This window comes from Eriocheir sinensis, chromosome 47, assembly GCF_024679095.1.
Source record: "Eriocheir sinensis breed Jianghai 21 chromosome 47, ASM2467909v1, whole genome shotgun sequence".
Classification (NCBI taxonomy): domain Eukaryota; kingdom Metazoa; phylum Arthropoda; class Malacostraca; order Decapoda; family Varunidae; genus Eriocheir; species Eriocheir sinensis.
Genome location: NC_066555.1, coordinates 110,026 through 125,513, shown reverse-complemented (window position 1 = coordinate 125,513; position 15,488 = coordinate 110,026). Strand labels below are relative to the sequence as shown.

Sequence of the window (15,488 nt, the reverse complement as noted above, 5' to 3'; positions counted from 1 at the left end):
ACTATTCGAAGAAGAAGTCTGATGAATTCACAGGTGGGAGAGAGAGAGAGAGAGATTTATTGAGGAGAGGATTTATTGAGGAATGACGGAAATAATCAATAAGAAAGACACTGAGGTACTAACAACACCTATACGTAGAGGAGGGAAGTGAGGAGGAGGAGAGAGATTAAGGTAAGTAAAACAGAGGAGACGATGAGGATAAATATAAATAAAAGAGAAGTAAATAAAGAAGAAAGGATTAGAAATGAGAGAGAGAGAGAGAGAGAGAGAGAGAGAGAGAGAGAGAGAGAGAGAGAGAGAAACACACATCACAGAGGAGGAAAAATTAAGATATGAGAGGAAAGTATGGAATTTGAGGAAGAGAAGGAGGAAGGAACCCCAGCCATGGAGTCTACTGTCGTCAAGGAGCCGATTCAAGGTACGTCCCAAACTTTCCTTCCTGAGATCTATGAGGCAGACCCTTCCGCCCCTAACGTCAGCCTCTTCCAAAGGTCAATAAGATCAATCAAGTTCTCACGTGTCTTTTTTTAAGATTCATGGTAAAGAGAAAGTTAAAATTACCACCAGGGTCATCAAACTACCCCTGGAAATGCTCACAACTCCTACGAAAGCTTGTCACACTATCACAGGGTCACAAAACTACCCCTGGAAATGCTCACAACTCCTACGAAAGCTTGTCACACTATCACAGGGTCACAAAACTACCCCTGGAAATGCCCCAAATTCCTAGGAAGGCCTTGGCAAATGTGTGTTTCTTAGGTTCAAGGCACAGAGGAAGGGTCACACGACCACCAGAGTAAAAAAAACTATCCCTGAAAAGGCCCAAAACTCCTCCAAAAGCCTGGTCAAATGTGTTGTATAGAGGTTCATGGTACAGCAGAAGGGTCACACTACCAACAGTCATAAAACTACCCCTGGAAATGCCTCCCACAGCTCCTGGGAAACCCTTGTGAAATGTGTTCTATAGAGGTTCCTGGTACAGAGGAAGGGTCACACTACCACCAGGGTCATAAAACTACCCCTGGAAATGCCTCCCACAGCTCCTGGAAAAGGCTTGTCAAATGTGTTCGACAGAGGTTCCTGGTACAGTAGAAGGGTCACTACCAACAGGGTCGTAAAACTACCCCTGGAAATGCCTCCCACAGCTCCTGGGAAAGCCTTGTTCAATGTGTTCTGCTTGAGTGCTGAGATGGCCCAGGAGTCTGTCCACACACTGTCCTTCCCTCATTATTAATCTTTTTTTAATTCTGGCTATAGCAAATTAATTGATTAACCTTTGAAGTAAGTTCAGTAATAGTGTTGAAAAAATACCATGAGAAGGAAAATCAAGAAAATGTAATAATTAAACTAATTCCAAGATTCATGACGACCATTTTAAGGAAATTAATCCATTTAAAGTCAGTACAGAGAACTTTGAGGTCATTCATCACACACACATACACTATTATTTCTTCCTCGTTGTAAGTCTAAAACGACCTTTTGTAAAAACTTTACATTCTTTGATGCCAAAAGATCATTTAAAAATAAGTGAGTAATTAAATACAAGTATGTAATTTTGGTTTTGATTTGTAATGTTCAGTAAACTTTATGGCCAAATCTTGTGATAAGTTATTCAGATTTAGACAAGTTGTAATGGATGTGGGTAATGTTAGTTCTGAATATAGGCACCTTGCCTGGGGCAACACTAATCCTGCGGTGTCAGCGGTTTTGACCGTTGTGGCCCCTCAGAGGCTGGCAGTGCCTCAGGGGCCAGTTCACCCCGTCTCTGTATCGCGTACGCACGTACTCGTTCTTTCTCTGTTACTTTCCATAGAATATATGGACTTAAGTTTATTCATTGTTTGTCTATCCAATGAATACAAGTGTCGACAAGTACCTGACCAACATGGCGCAGTGAGTAGGATTCTGTCAAAAGAGAAATAGTGAAAAGCAGTGTACAAGCCAGTTGGCGTAACGGCCAGTCGCCCGCGTTCCGTGCGTGCCCTTATTGACCTGTGCCGGTGAGTGAGGCCCAGGGCCACACCCACCCGTGAACTCCGCTTATTGCTGTATGGTTATTTACGATTTATATGCGGTTCGAGTTGTCGAGGCGCCGCCCCTATATATCGTTGAAATAACGCAGTATTAAGTGTACATATGGGCAAGCGCGGCGTTCGGAACACCAGGAGTAACGCCACCGCCACCTCGCCCGCCACCCCCGCTACCTCGCCCCTGATGGATGAACCATCGGAGCCGCGCAGCCGAGGGCAGGAGGAGGCACCCACGCCTCCCTCCCCTTCTTCCTCCTCCGCCTCGCAAGGGATGGACATGTCATGCTTTCTACAATGGATGCGTGAGGACGCGGCACAACGCCGCGAGGAAGAGCGAGTGCGTCGGGAAGACAAACGGCTTCGGCACGAGGAAGAGCGTGTGCGTCGCGAGGAAGACACATGGCGCATCAAGGTACTGCTTACGAGTGCCACGCAGCAGTGCGTCTCCCCTCCAACCGAGAAGGCCCCCATCAAGGCCTCCGCCGCCACTCCTCCACCTCTCGCTCATGATGGGACGTTCCGACAATTCAGGATATGGAGGAGCCGGTGGAATGATCACGCCACAATGCGCCGCCTGTCGAGCATGCCCCAAGACATGCAGCGTGCAGAGCTGAGGACGTGCTTCTCCACGAAGACACTGAGTGATTTGGAGACCTCGCTTCAGATCCCCGTCGACTCCCCGCACACGGTGGAAGAGGTGCTTGACCTCCTGCAGGAGCACGTGAAGGGTCAGAATAACGAAGCAATCCGTCGCCGTGCCTTCTCCACCTGTAAGCAAGCCGAGGGTGAGAGCTTCATCGACTTCTACGCACGTCTCAAGGGTCTTTCGGAAGAGATTGAAGTGTGCTCAGGGGCACGTTGCGAGGAAGTCTGGATGAAGCATGCCTTGTTGATGGGAGTTCGCAACGGGGAGTTGAGGTGAGAGCTTATCACCATGGGTAGGTTAATGACCCTGGTGGTGGTTAAACCCTCCCTCTGTACCATGAAGAGAATCACACATTTGACAAGGCTTTCATTCCTAGGGGTAGTTTAACCCGCAAACTGCTGTACGCCTTCTGGGCGGCTGAGCGTAAGCTGCTGTAAGCCTTCTGGAAGCGGGCTTTTCAAACAGGCGCCAAAAGTTTCCGCCATGACTTCAGATACTGCCAGAAAAACATTTTTGTGATAGAAAAATCTAAGAAATATGCAGGATACAACACATTTCGAGCTACAGATATGTGTATTGTAATATTTATGACACGTTTATGTAACTTAGATATCATTTATTGAAGGTCAATCTCTCGCTGATATAGCCGCACTAGGCGACGCACTCAGAATCTCAGTCCCGCAGCTTACGGGTTAATGACCCTGGTGGTGGTTAAACCCTCCCTCTGTACCATGAAGAGAATCACACATTTGACAAGGCTTTCATTCCTAGGGGTAGTTTTATGACCAAGGTGGTAGTTCAACCCTCCCTCTGTACCATGAAGAGAAACACACATTTAACAAAGCTTTCCCAGGGGTAGTTTCATGACCCTGCTGGTAATCTGAACTTTCTTCTGTACCATGAACCTAAAAAACACACCCATTAGAGCTCAATTGATCTCCTTTTTGGCACTGGGAAATAAAGATGTGGGAACCGAAAGCACCTGAAAATAGTGAGCTGAGAGTCTTGGGTTAATATGAAGTTTATGGAAGCCAGGGTCCCTGTTAGTCAGCTAGTTAGTTAGTCAGTTCATTCATGAGTTAACCCCTTGAGTGCAGAAATTCCTATAAGAAGACATCACCAAGCTACAGGAATGGAACAAAAAGTGGCTGCTAAAATTCAATGAAGAAAAACGTAAAATCCTGCACTTGGGAGGGAATATCCAGCACACCAATACCACATGGGAAACACTCCACTATCCACCACAGAGGCAGAGAAAGACCTGGAAGTATATGTTACCAGGCTAACAGTGAAAACCAAATCCGTGCCAATTGCAGCAGATGGGTTAAGATGTCTTAGAGGAGCGGAGTACATAGTCGCATTGCCATGGTTAATATTACAGCACAGAGTTTTACAATACTATTCACAACAGATCTTGCTTGGAAAAGTACAGCTTATGGCAGGGGAGGGGAACCTTTTCAGAGCGAGGGCCAGATGACACTCTCGGGAGCAGTCTGCCGAACCTGCATGGGTTTACGAGTGCCTGACTTTACGAGTGTTTTGATTCACAAGCAAAAAGTAATCACAAGTTTGGCTTGTGATCGGTGCCCTGGTGTACCCTGTTTGTACAAGTGGAAGACAGTGGCGTGGGTTCCCTTTGTTCGCTGCAAGACCTCAGGGGCGGATGCACCAAGCGTTTACTTCACAGTTTTGTGCCTCACCAACAAAGTGGGATTGACAGAGCTCCTTGCTATCAACTATATGTTGTTAACTGCCTTGAATTTGGCATTCACATAAGACTGATGACATCATGAGGAGTGCCAGCAAGGGTATGCTGTCCACTGTGCCGTCACCATTCACAAAGCTCTCGTGTCGCCGATAACTACTGCCGCAGAGGATTAATAAATGTAAAAGTACTATCATTTTTACATATAACTGTCTATAGATTGCGTGTTTCAAGTTGAAATATAACTTTGTGAGAAAGAGAAGCAAATCCCTTCATTAAATGTTGAGATACACGCCTTGACAGGTTGGGATAGCATATCCACCAACACTGGCTGCTGCACTAGGAAGGGAATGATCACTGGAAAAAGGAGACCTCATTGTACCAGTGGCAAACGTATAGGGCCGGTCTTACAGTCACCCGTTTTCGTTCGCTAGCCTGCGAACGAAAGCCTTCCACGCACGATCGGGTCTTACAGTCGCTCTTGGCCGCTGCTTTTCGCTCGCTCGCGACCGAAAAATCGGCGTTTTGGTAAAGAGATTTTGGGGAGCGGTTGAGGTGACGAAAACGAGATTTGTAACCTATGAATTCAAAGTAAATAAGTAAATATGCAATGATATAACATACCTAGCATGCAGAGAGCATATATAAGGCAAATAATTATTCAAAACACCTTTATTTTTGTTGTACAAGCGTTTTATTGGGCAGTGTATCGTACACCGCCAGCACAACAGAGTCTGTCGTCTCAGCCAACGCAATGGATATTTTCGGTAAGTACATTTAGTGTTTTATTTATCTGTTGACATTTCTTTTTGAAAATGTTGTATGTAGTTGTCTTCATGGCTCATACGAGTGTGCTGATAGGGTTAAAAAACTATTGCATACCTGTGGATTTGGTGGCACTCAATCAACATGAATTCTATTATGAAATATTAAGAATATATAAGACAGCCACCCAAAAACCATTCAAGGTATAATGGAACTATTCATAGTAGTTGGTCCCAGGCAGAGGGGGAGAAAAAACAAAAACTATAGAAATACACCCATCACGGGTGGTCACCAGTTTATTTTGAATATATTTTTATGTAGTAATCAGTACGACTGTTTGTGTTATGAATAACTAGATAAGAAGTGATAGGCTACTGTCTTACAGTGAAAGGTAACTATTTTAGCTTGATAGATTCAGACGGCATTAGGGTACTAATTATTAGGTTTGCTTAGTTCCGTGGAATCATATATAATTCTCAATCTATTAAGTCGCCCTAGTTTATTTTAGCAGCAATAGGTTATTATCCTGAGCAGTGATAGGTTATTATCCTAATGTTGAGCTGCAGCTCTAAGATAGTGTCATTTGCCCTGACAGCTACTTCACAGCAAGTTTCCACAGCAATAAGATGATTTTTCTCATTTATTTAAAATACTGACTACAATATTAATTTCTGAATAATTTATGGGAATGGCAGTTAAGGAGATTTTTTTATATTTTCTTGAAATAGCTGTGTTGTTATTCTGTAAGTATTTTGCTCCATTGTTCTCGTCGTTGTATTCTGGTGCGACAGTTATTTCCATACGATAAAGCATCATAGGTTACCCAAAAAATTGAAGGCAGTCTCTGAAATATACCACTCAGGTCAGGCCAAAATCTTCAGGTAGGTTATGTAGGATTGTGCAGGATAGGTTCGGCTCGGCCCCCTTCCTATCTTTCAGTTTAAAAAAAATAAAGTTGGGGGCAAATGCTATAGCTGCATTAGCATTACAATTTGTTCTTCCATTCATCACTCTGTTCCTCAGTCACTGTTATTGTGTACTTGTTTAAATTTTCCAGCTTGTTTCTTTCTCAGTTCTCTTCTTTTCTGCACACCCAACATTTATTTATTTTCATCCTAATTTCAACATGACAGCATTTTTTTTTAATAATACTTTATGTACATATATGTCTCTCCCACAGGATGTGGAATTCTTCTGAATCTTAAGATGCTTGTCACAGTGAAATACCTGGTCACAAGCAATCTCCTCTTCACCATAGCTGACTGCATATAAATTGTCGTCATCAGGTTGCAGGGCTATTGGAGATGTCAACTAATATACCTGGTACACTTTCTACATATAATTTCTCTATCCGAGGAAGCACACCATGTGTCCGAAAAAGTTTATGATGTTGCTGGTATGGCAGGAGTTACAAAGAGTGTCAGGGTCAAGGTTAGACTACACCTAGGATCAGTCCGCTCATTCTCAGTAGTGATGTACAGGCTGACGGATGAGGTCAGGCAGCAGTCTCCGTGGACCATGCATGATATTTGTGGATGACATTGTGATATTTAATGAAGGCAGGGAAGAAACTGAAAATGAACTAGAGAGGTGGAGGTATGCACTGTATAAGAGGGATGAAAATCAGCAGGAGCAAGACTGAGTACATGTGAGTGAGCCCTACGGAAATGATACTGTGAGGTTTCAGTGAGTGGAGTTGGCAAAGGTTGATAAGTTCAAATACTAGGGCTTAACAGAACAAAGCAATGGAACGTGTGCTACAGAAAGGAAGAAAAGAGTACCGTACAGGCCAGATGGAATAGAGGGAGAATGGTGACACGATCATCCGATATTTCTGCTCCAGGACAAAGCCCTGGGGCTGTCCTGTGGTGACTGTGTCCATTTATAGCATCAAAGAGCAGTCAAGTTACAGATATCATAAAAGACCTTTTGCTGTATGAACATCTTTATTTGGTAATAAATTTACCTGTATTTTCAACATGGAAAAATAAATTTTTAAACTGTGTAATCCTTTTTTTCATCACACGTACTAAGGCTAAATAAAGCTATATTATCAATAAAATATTAATATGTAATGATAAATTCTTTACCCCATGCTAAATTAATTAATAAAGGTAAAGTTGGGGGCATATGCTTTAGCGGCATGTGGCCTCATTGCTCATCTCCATCTTGCTGGCCCTAGAGCTGCTTGTTGGCAAGAACTAATTATCCCGGGACATGGCTAGTGTGACAGGAGAGTTACCAGTTTATTTTCACCAGGTTATCCCAAATATCCATTTCTTTGAGTGAAGAAACAATTCCCCCTGCTTTATTTCTTAGTATTTTTGGATTAATAGTACTCAAAACCATTATAATTTGAAGAAAATATACAAATAAGTAATTCAATAGAAGTAATAAAGAAAACTAACTAATCTAAGAAAACCTAACATAACCGAACCAGAACTGTCAGTGCACTGGACAGTCAGGGCGGCGGCTGCAGTGGTTAGGTTTGGTTAGGTTATGTCTGTTTGGTTGAGGCAGCAGTCTCCGTGGACCATGATATTTATGGGTGACATTGTGATGTGTAGTGAAGGCAGGAAAGAAACTGAAAATGAACTAGGAGGAGCAAGCCTGAGTACACGTGAGTGAGCCCTATGGAGATGGTACAGTAAGGTTTCATTAAGTTGGCAAAGGTAGATAAGTTCATTTACTAAGGCTTAACAGTCCAAAGCAATGGAATGTGAGCTACAGAAGAGAAGAAAAGAGAACCGTACAGGCCAGATGAAATGGAGGGAGAATAGTGACAGAATCATCCAATATTTCTGCTCCCTGGGGCTGTCCTGTGGTGACTGTGTCCATTTACAGCATCAAAGAGCAGTCAAGATACAAATATCATAAAAGACCTTTTGCTGTAAGAAAATCTTTACCTGGTAAGAAGTTTACCTGTATTTTCAACATGGAAAAATAAATTATTAGACTGTGTAATCCTTTTTCATTGCACGTACTAAGGCTAAATAAAACTATTTTATCAATAAAATATTAATGTGAAACAACGATACATTCTTTACCTTTACCCCATGCTAAATAAATAAAGGTAGAGTTGGGGGCATATGCTATAGCTGCATGTGGCCTCATTGCTCATCTCCATCTTGCTGGCCCTAGAGCTGCTTGTTGGTAAGAACTAATTATCCCGGGACATGGCTAGTGTGACAGGAGAGTTAGCAGGTTACTTTCCCCAGGTTTTCCCAAATATCCATTTCTTTGAGTGAAGAAACAATTCCCCCTGCTTTGTTCCTTTTTGTTTTCAGATTAATAATACTCAATACCATTATAATTTGAAGAAAATAAACAAACAAGTAGGTAGTTCAATAGAAGTACTAAAGAAGGCTAACTAATCTAAACAAACCTAACATAACCCTGCCAGCACTGTCAGTGCACTGGACAGTCTGGGCAGTGGCTGCAGTGGTTAGGTGGTGCTACTTTGGCTTGTTATCTACAAGAACAAAAATATCTACACCGTACTTTGGCTTGTTATCTACAAGGGAAAGTATCTACACCGTAGAAATTTTATTTTGCAATGATATCTACATGGTAAAACTAATTATAACACTTTTGGTTTTGGTTTGGTTATGTTACGTCTGCTTAGGTTAGTTACTTATAATGTACACCTTCATATTATGGTTAAATAGCATTTATTTTTGCCCTTTGCCCACAGTTTGGAAGAGTACATGATATTTTGAAGTGGCAGAGCTAAACTATTTACCAAAGACTGTAAATATTCGTCCTTGGGGTGTTTTATCCTCTACTCCCCCTTTTTTTATCACACTGAAAAGGAGAATGATCAGCTGGGAGGGCTGCATGTCAAAAATGCCCAGGAGAAGATTAAAGAAACACTGGTACATTGGTTAGCAGGTTCAGCAGCAAATCCCTGTGTCCGTGTATGAATCTCAGCTTGATTAGTCGACACGCAGCTCACCCAGCTGTTCATGGACCCTTTTGGGCTGACCAACTAATGGGTATCTAGGAAAACTTTGGGAAGATAAACTGTGGGTAGCAGGAATATCACACTGGCCCTGTCATTATTATTATTATTACCCACCACAGACTCAAGGACAAGTAAGGCGGACAAACACAGAGGCCGCACGCAGCTTTGAGGAATGCCCACAACTCTACCTGGAGACGAGGTAATGCTGAAAACATGATTTATCTCGAGAAAAACGACAGTGATCGCTGCACAGTTCATGGTACGCGCCGATAAATCACGTGACTTTGTTTACGTTTTCACGCTCACGCTCGCCAACCTCGCCCGACCAGTTATACCAACACTGCCGACGATTTAGGTTCGGTGCGGGTCTCGTTGGGGAGCGTAAATCTTTGAGTGTAAGACGGGCGCCTGGCTCTCGTACGCCAGCCAACAAACCTGGTGCGCGTTTTCGTTTTGCCGCTCCCGAAAGGACTGTAAGACCGGCCCTAGGAGTCTGACATTTCCAGGAGTATAGTTTTATGACCAGGTGGTAGTTTGACCCTTCCTCTGTACCCTGAACCTAAAGAAACACATATTTGGCAAGGCTTTCCTAGGAGTCTTTGACATTTCCAGGAGTATAGTTTTATGACCAGGTGGTAGTTTGACCCTTCCTCTGTACCCTGAACCTAAAGAAACACATATTTGGCAAGGCTTTCCTAGGAGTCTTTGACATTTCCAGGAGTATAGTTTTATGACCAGGTGGTAGTTTGACCCTTCCTCTGTACCCTGAACATGAAGAAACACATATTTGGCAAGGCTTTCCTAGGAGTCTTTGACATTTTCAGGAGTATAGTTTTATGACCAGGTGGTAGTTTGACCCTTCCTCTGTACCCTGAACCTAAAGAAACACTCATTAGAACCCGATTGCCCCCCTCTTTGACCTTCAGAAATACAGAACATAGTTGACATGAGAAGCAAAAGTGTTTTATAATACCAATCCCAGGATATAGTTAATATTGTGTCATCAAAACCCAGATTAAATTCAAACCTCTCCTGCGTCCATCCCACTCTGATTGGGCTCATGTTAACGCCTCCCTGCACTGTGACGCCTTGTTTAAGAGGCCCCCGAGCCAAGAAGGACGGAACAGAGAGGGAGAAAACTGTTGCTGAGAGGGAGAAAATATAAGAAAGATTTTAATGGAAGCAACCAAGATAGATAATGGAGAGAGAGAGAGAGAGAGAGAGAGAGAGAGAGAGAGAGAGAGAGAGAGAGAGAGAGAGAGAGAGAGAGAATTACCTCCACTAAAAATGATCCATAAAGTCTAAATGGATGTATATAATCCCCCCTTTGCGCCCATGGACCCCCCTAACGAAACAGACCAGCTATAGTGTAAGCTATCTAATGGGGGCCTTCTCCCCATCGACAACTTAACAAAACTACAAAAAACATCATACTTTCCCTCCTTATTATAAAAATTCCTTGATTGCTCGTTAACCATTTTAGAAAAAAATAAATTAACACTCACCAATGGGTTCCTCCTGTGTTCCTCGTCTTCTTCTTCCTCCTCCTCCTCCTCTTCTTCGTTTGGTAGTGTCTGCAAATCAAGTTGGGTGTCAAATAACTGTGTAAACATTAAAATACTTTTTTTTTTACAGTAAACAGTTCAAGAAAAAAAAGAACCAATAATGAAAAAAAGCCCGTCACTCCAAAAAAATATCATTATAAATTGTGCGCAACAACTTCAGCGTGCGATGGTGTACCCAGTGCAGTCCAGCCCAGTATCACAAGTCTACAACAAAATGACCTGACCTGTCTCCCAAAACCTAGTCCTGATTTGAGTATGTAATGACCTAGCCACCATAGTAACCTGTCCCAAACATTCATAACAGCTTTTCAAACGAGCAGAGTGCGGCGTCATTACGTTCAAGGCTTTATTCAGAAGGTAATTCCTGGTACAGTGAGCAGTATAATCTGACTTACAGTGGACTACTCTGGGGGTAGAAAGCAAAGATCCGCACTCGTGGCTTACCCGAACAGGTCCCAACGTTACGTACCACATACCCGTAACCCAGGGGTGGATACGGGGTGACCTCATTCCTCACATGCAAGCAGAAAGTGAATTTTAGTGCAGGCCACTATCATCAGGAAATAAGGGAAGACTTCCTTGCCTTTGTGCACGCCAGGCCTCACCGGTAAAGGTTTAGCCTGGCTCCTTTTGCACACCGTTGAAGACCTCGGATTGGACATGGCCAAGTGCAGGGGACTTGGTTTCGATGGAGCAAGTGCCATGATGGGAAAATTCAAAGGGTGTGCCGCAGTACTCATGAAGAAGTACACCCTGGCCAAGCCGATCCACTGCTCTGACCACCGGCAGAATCTAGTACTGACGAAGCCGTGTGATGTCAAGGAAGTGAAGATCGCTCTTCAAACACTGACCGAGGTGTGCAACTTCGTTCATTCTTCAAATATGCACTGTCTCCGCTTCACAGAGGTTGTCAAGCTTACCTCGGCCAAGCGCGAAGAGCTTGTTCCCCTGTGCCCCACCAGGTGGATTGAGAGGCATGACGCAGTGCTGGTTTTTGTTGAATTTCTGCCTGTCATCACTGTTTTCTCGAGGAAGAACTTGACGCCACCGCTGGGCTCCTTCTCATCGCCATACATGTTCCCCGCTTTCTCGTTGGACTGGTTGTAGTGGAGTGTACATTGACGCATACTCTCAAGCCAAGCCGAACTCTTCAGAGAAAAGATGGCGACCAAAAATGCCTTGGTGTGACGTCACGGAGTGACAAACTGACCGCAGGTTAGGCCTGCTTGAGACCTGAGATTTCCTTGGTAGGCCTCCAATATCAATATAAGGTCTCTGGTATTTTATTTCCATTATAAATATTTACCGTTCTCCCGCAATAATTAAAAGAAGGCAGATTGACCACTTTTGGCAACGATACCCTGTTTTGACCCCTGACACCTCTGAATTTTGTTGACACTACAGATTGTAGGGGAGATATGGGAGCACAACAGGCCTCTTTGTTTCAACACCCATCTCTTCCCTCTCGCTCTCTCTCTCTCTCTCCCCTCTCTCTCAAACTTCTTTCTCTCTCTCTCCTCTCATACTTTTTATGTTTTTCCTCCTTCTCTTGTGTACTTCCTTCTTTCCTTTCTCTCTCTCTCTCTCTCATGAGAAACCCACATACATATATAACTGGTTGCGCAAACACCCCAGGTTAACTCTATTTACATGGGGAAAAATACCATTACAATTGTGGTACATTTCAGGCCATTACACGACCTTCCCCTTCGATTTGGTATTTTTTCCCATAAGTAAATCTAGAACATAGCCATAAGGAATAATACTAAGTACAGGAGATTGGTGACACACCTACCATGGGAGTACAAGGCTAGCAACAACTGCAATACGACATAGTATTCAATATTCATATCATCTAGGGTAGGCAGGTAAACACAAAAGACGTGGAAACTTCCACAAACAGGAGTCATTAACAACATCTGCTCCTACAGGGTGTACTCCAAATACTGCCTCCGCCCACTGCGTGAGAACAGTTTCTGTGCCTAGATTCAGCTAAAAGCGTCCCTTACGGACCTTACTACTCCCCTCCTCGACTTGAGCTGCCAGTCCCAGTATCCCTCTTGGGTAACAGGTTGGATGAGCGTCCGCAACAGGGACAAACTCGCCTCTCTCAGCGACAGGAAACGGCACCAAGGGGTCCTGTTTAGCACGCAACATCCGCCCCAAAAAAATCCAGAAAAGAAACAGAATCGTTCAACCCCCAGACATACAGGGGGGTCGCATGATATGCGAACTTGGGATATGCGAACCACCTCATATGCGACCTCCTTCCTCCCTCCCTCCCCCCCTTGGGGGGTGGAGCACGTGGGAGCGGTGACTTGACTCGGTAGTAAGAGAAAAGTTTTTTTTTCATTCATTTCATGTTCCCGACTTCGCTAACATCCATTTCCTACCAAATAATGAACTTGCTGTTACTCACTTCCCGAAGGAAGGGAAATAAACAATGGCGCAATCTGGCAACTCTACTCTGTGAGACGGCTCCACGTGTTCTCTTCATCAGTACGTCTAAAGCAGCCATTGCTCTCACAAGCTGTGTCTGTGCTGTGTGCAAGCTAGCCTGTGGGCTATTGTTGTTGCTGTTGTTGTTATTATGGCGCCTCCAAAGAACTCGAAAAAGCAGTTTATTACATTGGAAACTAAGTTAAAAGTGATAGACATGAAAAAGAAAGGAAAAGGCAATTCTTCAATTGGACGGGAGTTAGGTATGGGTGAATCTACTGTGAGAAACATTTGGAAACAGAAAGACCAAATCTTGCAAACAGTGAAAACGTATGGTGGAGCAAAACTGGACGGTCGGAGTCAGTCCTCAAACAATGTGATTGTTCAAATGGAAAGATATTTGGCTCACTATGTATCTCGCAAGGAAAAAGAAGGTCTGCCTCACATCAACCACCTCCAAAATCCAGATGTATTCAATAAAGGTAAAACAATTCACTTTATGTTTCTTTCATAGCTCCTTAGCCTCTTGGATTATGTGTACATTGGTGATGTGTATCTCCACTTAGTTATATGATACGAAAAAGATATACTAGGTTAAAGAGTTTGGGAAAATGTGGCTGACCGCCCATATACCATTATTTACATGCTTTTTAAGGTTCCTAATATGCGAGGCTTTGAACCGCCCATATTCTCGCATATTAGACGACCCCCCTGTACTTCCTAATCACACAACTCATCCGTTTCCGCAGCAGGAAATGCACCCATAGGTATATAACCGAGAGCCTGCTTGACGCCTCATGAAGAGATACTGCCAGGTCCTGCACACGGGGATCTGTCATACGTGCCTACTAGCATCCACGCCGGCACAACTTAAAACCTGAGCTCAAGTGAGGTGTTCCCCCTCTGCTAAATATCCACATTATACTGCATCCCTTCCCAACCAATTACAAATCATCCCCCAAGAATAGACACCAGCCACACCAAGCTGGAATGTGTAATACCAGCAGAAGGGTAAGAGAGAGGTGGAGCTTAACCCATCCTGCCTAGGTGTCCCTCAGTTAACAACCCCTCCCCCTCAACATATCCGGCTAACACCTTGTACAACCCAAAATCCTAAAAAAAACATACATTGTAGTACCATTGTAAAAATCCTGAGCTAATACAGATACAAGCTTATGAACTATGGACACAACATTCCTCCACATATCGCCTTGGTGGTCGACGCACTCGGGGCGGTAAAGGTTCAGGTTCAGTTTCTTCAGGGATTATTACCTCTCTGGGAGCGGTGATCCACTCCTCACTACCACAATAAGGTTTCACCTTCTCTGCAGCCCTTTGCAGTATTCGTCCATCAAAAACATTCTCCAGTACATAAGCAGAACCATCCCTGATCACTTCAACCACTCTGTAAGGGCCCAACCATTTCCCAACCCAACCAAGGAGGCCGAACTGAACTCGCCACCATTATCCACCAGGACAGCCTTAGGAGCTCCAAAGTCTGCAATATAACTCGAGAAAGCTTCACATACTCCCTCTGTGGCCTTAGTCTTCAGGGGAAACAATTTAGTGTACCTACTGTAGTGATCTAATACAGTCAATACATACCTAAAGCCTTGTGTACCTGCTACCATATCAACTACATCCATACTGACTCTTTCAAGAGGCTTATCTACTGCTGGCATTTCTTGCCACTGCTGCTGTAAGCCTGCAGAATGTTTCAGTTGTTGACAAGTGGAACAGGTTTTAACATAATTACATACATCAGTCTTCATATTACACCAGAAAAATAGAGACTCTACAGGGGTGAGGGTTTTCTTTTGACCTAAGTGACCTGACTGGACATGTGCATGATGGAGTGCACTCTGCTTTAAGGACTCAGGGACAACAAGACAAAATTGTTCACTGCCATCCTTCCTGGTCACTGTATAGTATAAGATATTATCCCACAAAGAGAACTGGTTCAGGGTGCAACGAGGAAGCCTTTTGCGTGGAATTCTACCACCCTCAAGGTACTCAGTCATTTCCTTCCATTTATCTTCCTCTAACTGCAGTGCCCTCATTTCCTCCTTGCTCTTACCCAACCATATTGGTTCTTGAGGCCTCTGTATCATCCTTACTGGCCGTGAAAGGCTATCGGCAACATGATTATCCTTGCCCTGAACATAGTGCACTATATAGTTATATTCCCTCATCTCCAGGATCCAACGGTTCATTCGGGGGGACTTAGTCTTTTTCTTAAATATACTAGTGAGGGGCTGGTGGTCTGTAAAGATGGTAAACTTTGCTCCCCATAGGTAATGATGGAGGTTCCTACATGTTAGGACCACTGCTAGTGCCTCCTTATCTGTAGCTGAATACCTAACCTCTGTTGGCT

At 43.8% G+C, this 15,488-nt stretch overlaps 1 protein-coding gene across 10 annotated transcripts in view; it reads right to left on the bottom strand.

Annotated features, from left to right (window-relative positions):
• Nucleotides 1-15,488, bottom strand: part of LOC126981190 (uncharacterized) — a 51,038-nt gene that overhangs the window by 11,320 nt on the left and 24,230 nt on the right. For 9 of the 10 annotated variants that reach the window (XR_007733799.1, XR_007733800.1, XR_007733801.1 and 6 more), the window contains one exon: nt 10,616-10,684. The exons of the other annotated variant lie outside the window; for it this stretch is intronic. The gene's annotated coding sequence lies outside the window, so the exon portion shown is untranslated. The remainder of the gene's footprint in view (nt 1-10,615; nt 10,685-15,488) is intronic. 10 annotated transcript variants of the gene reach the window in all.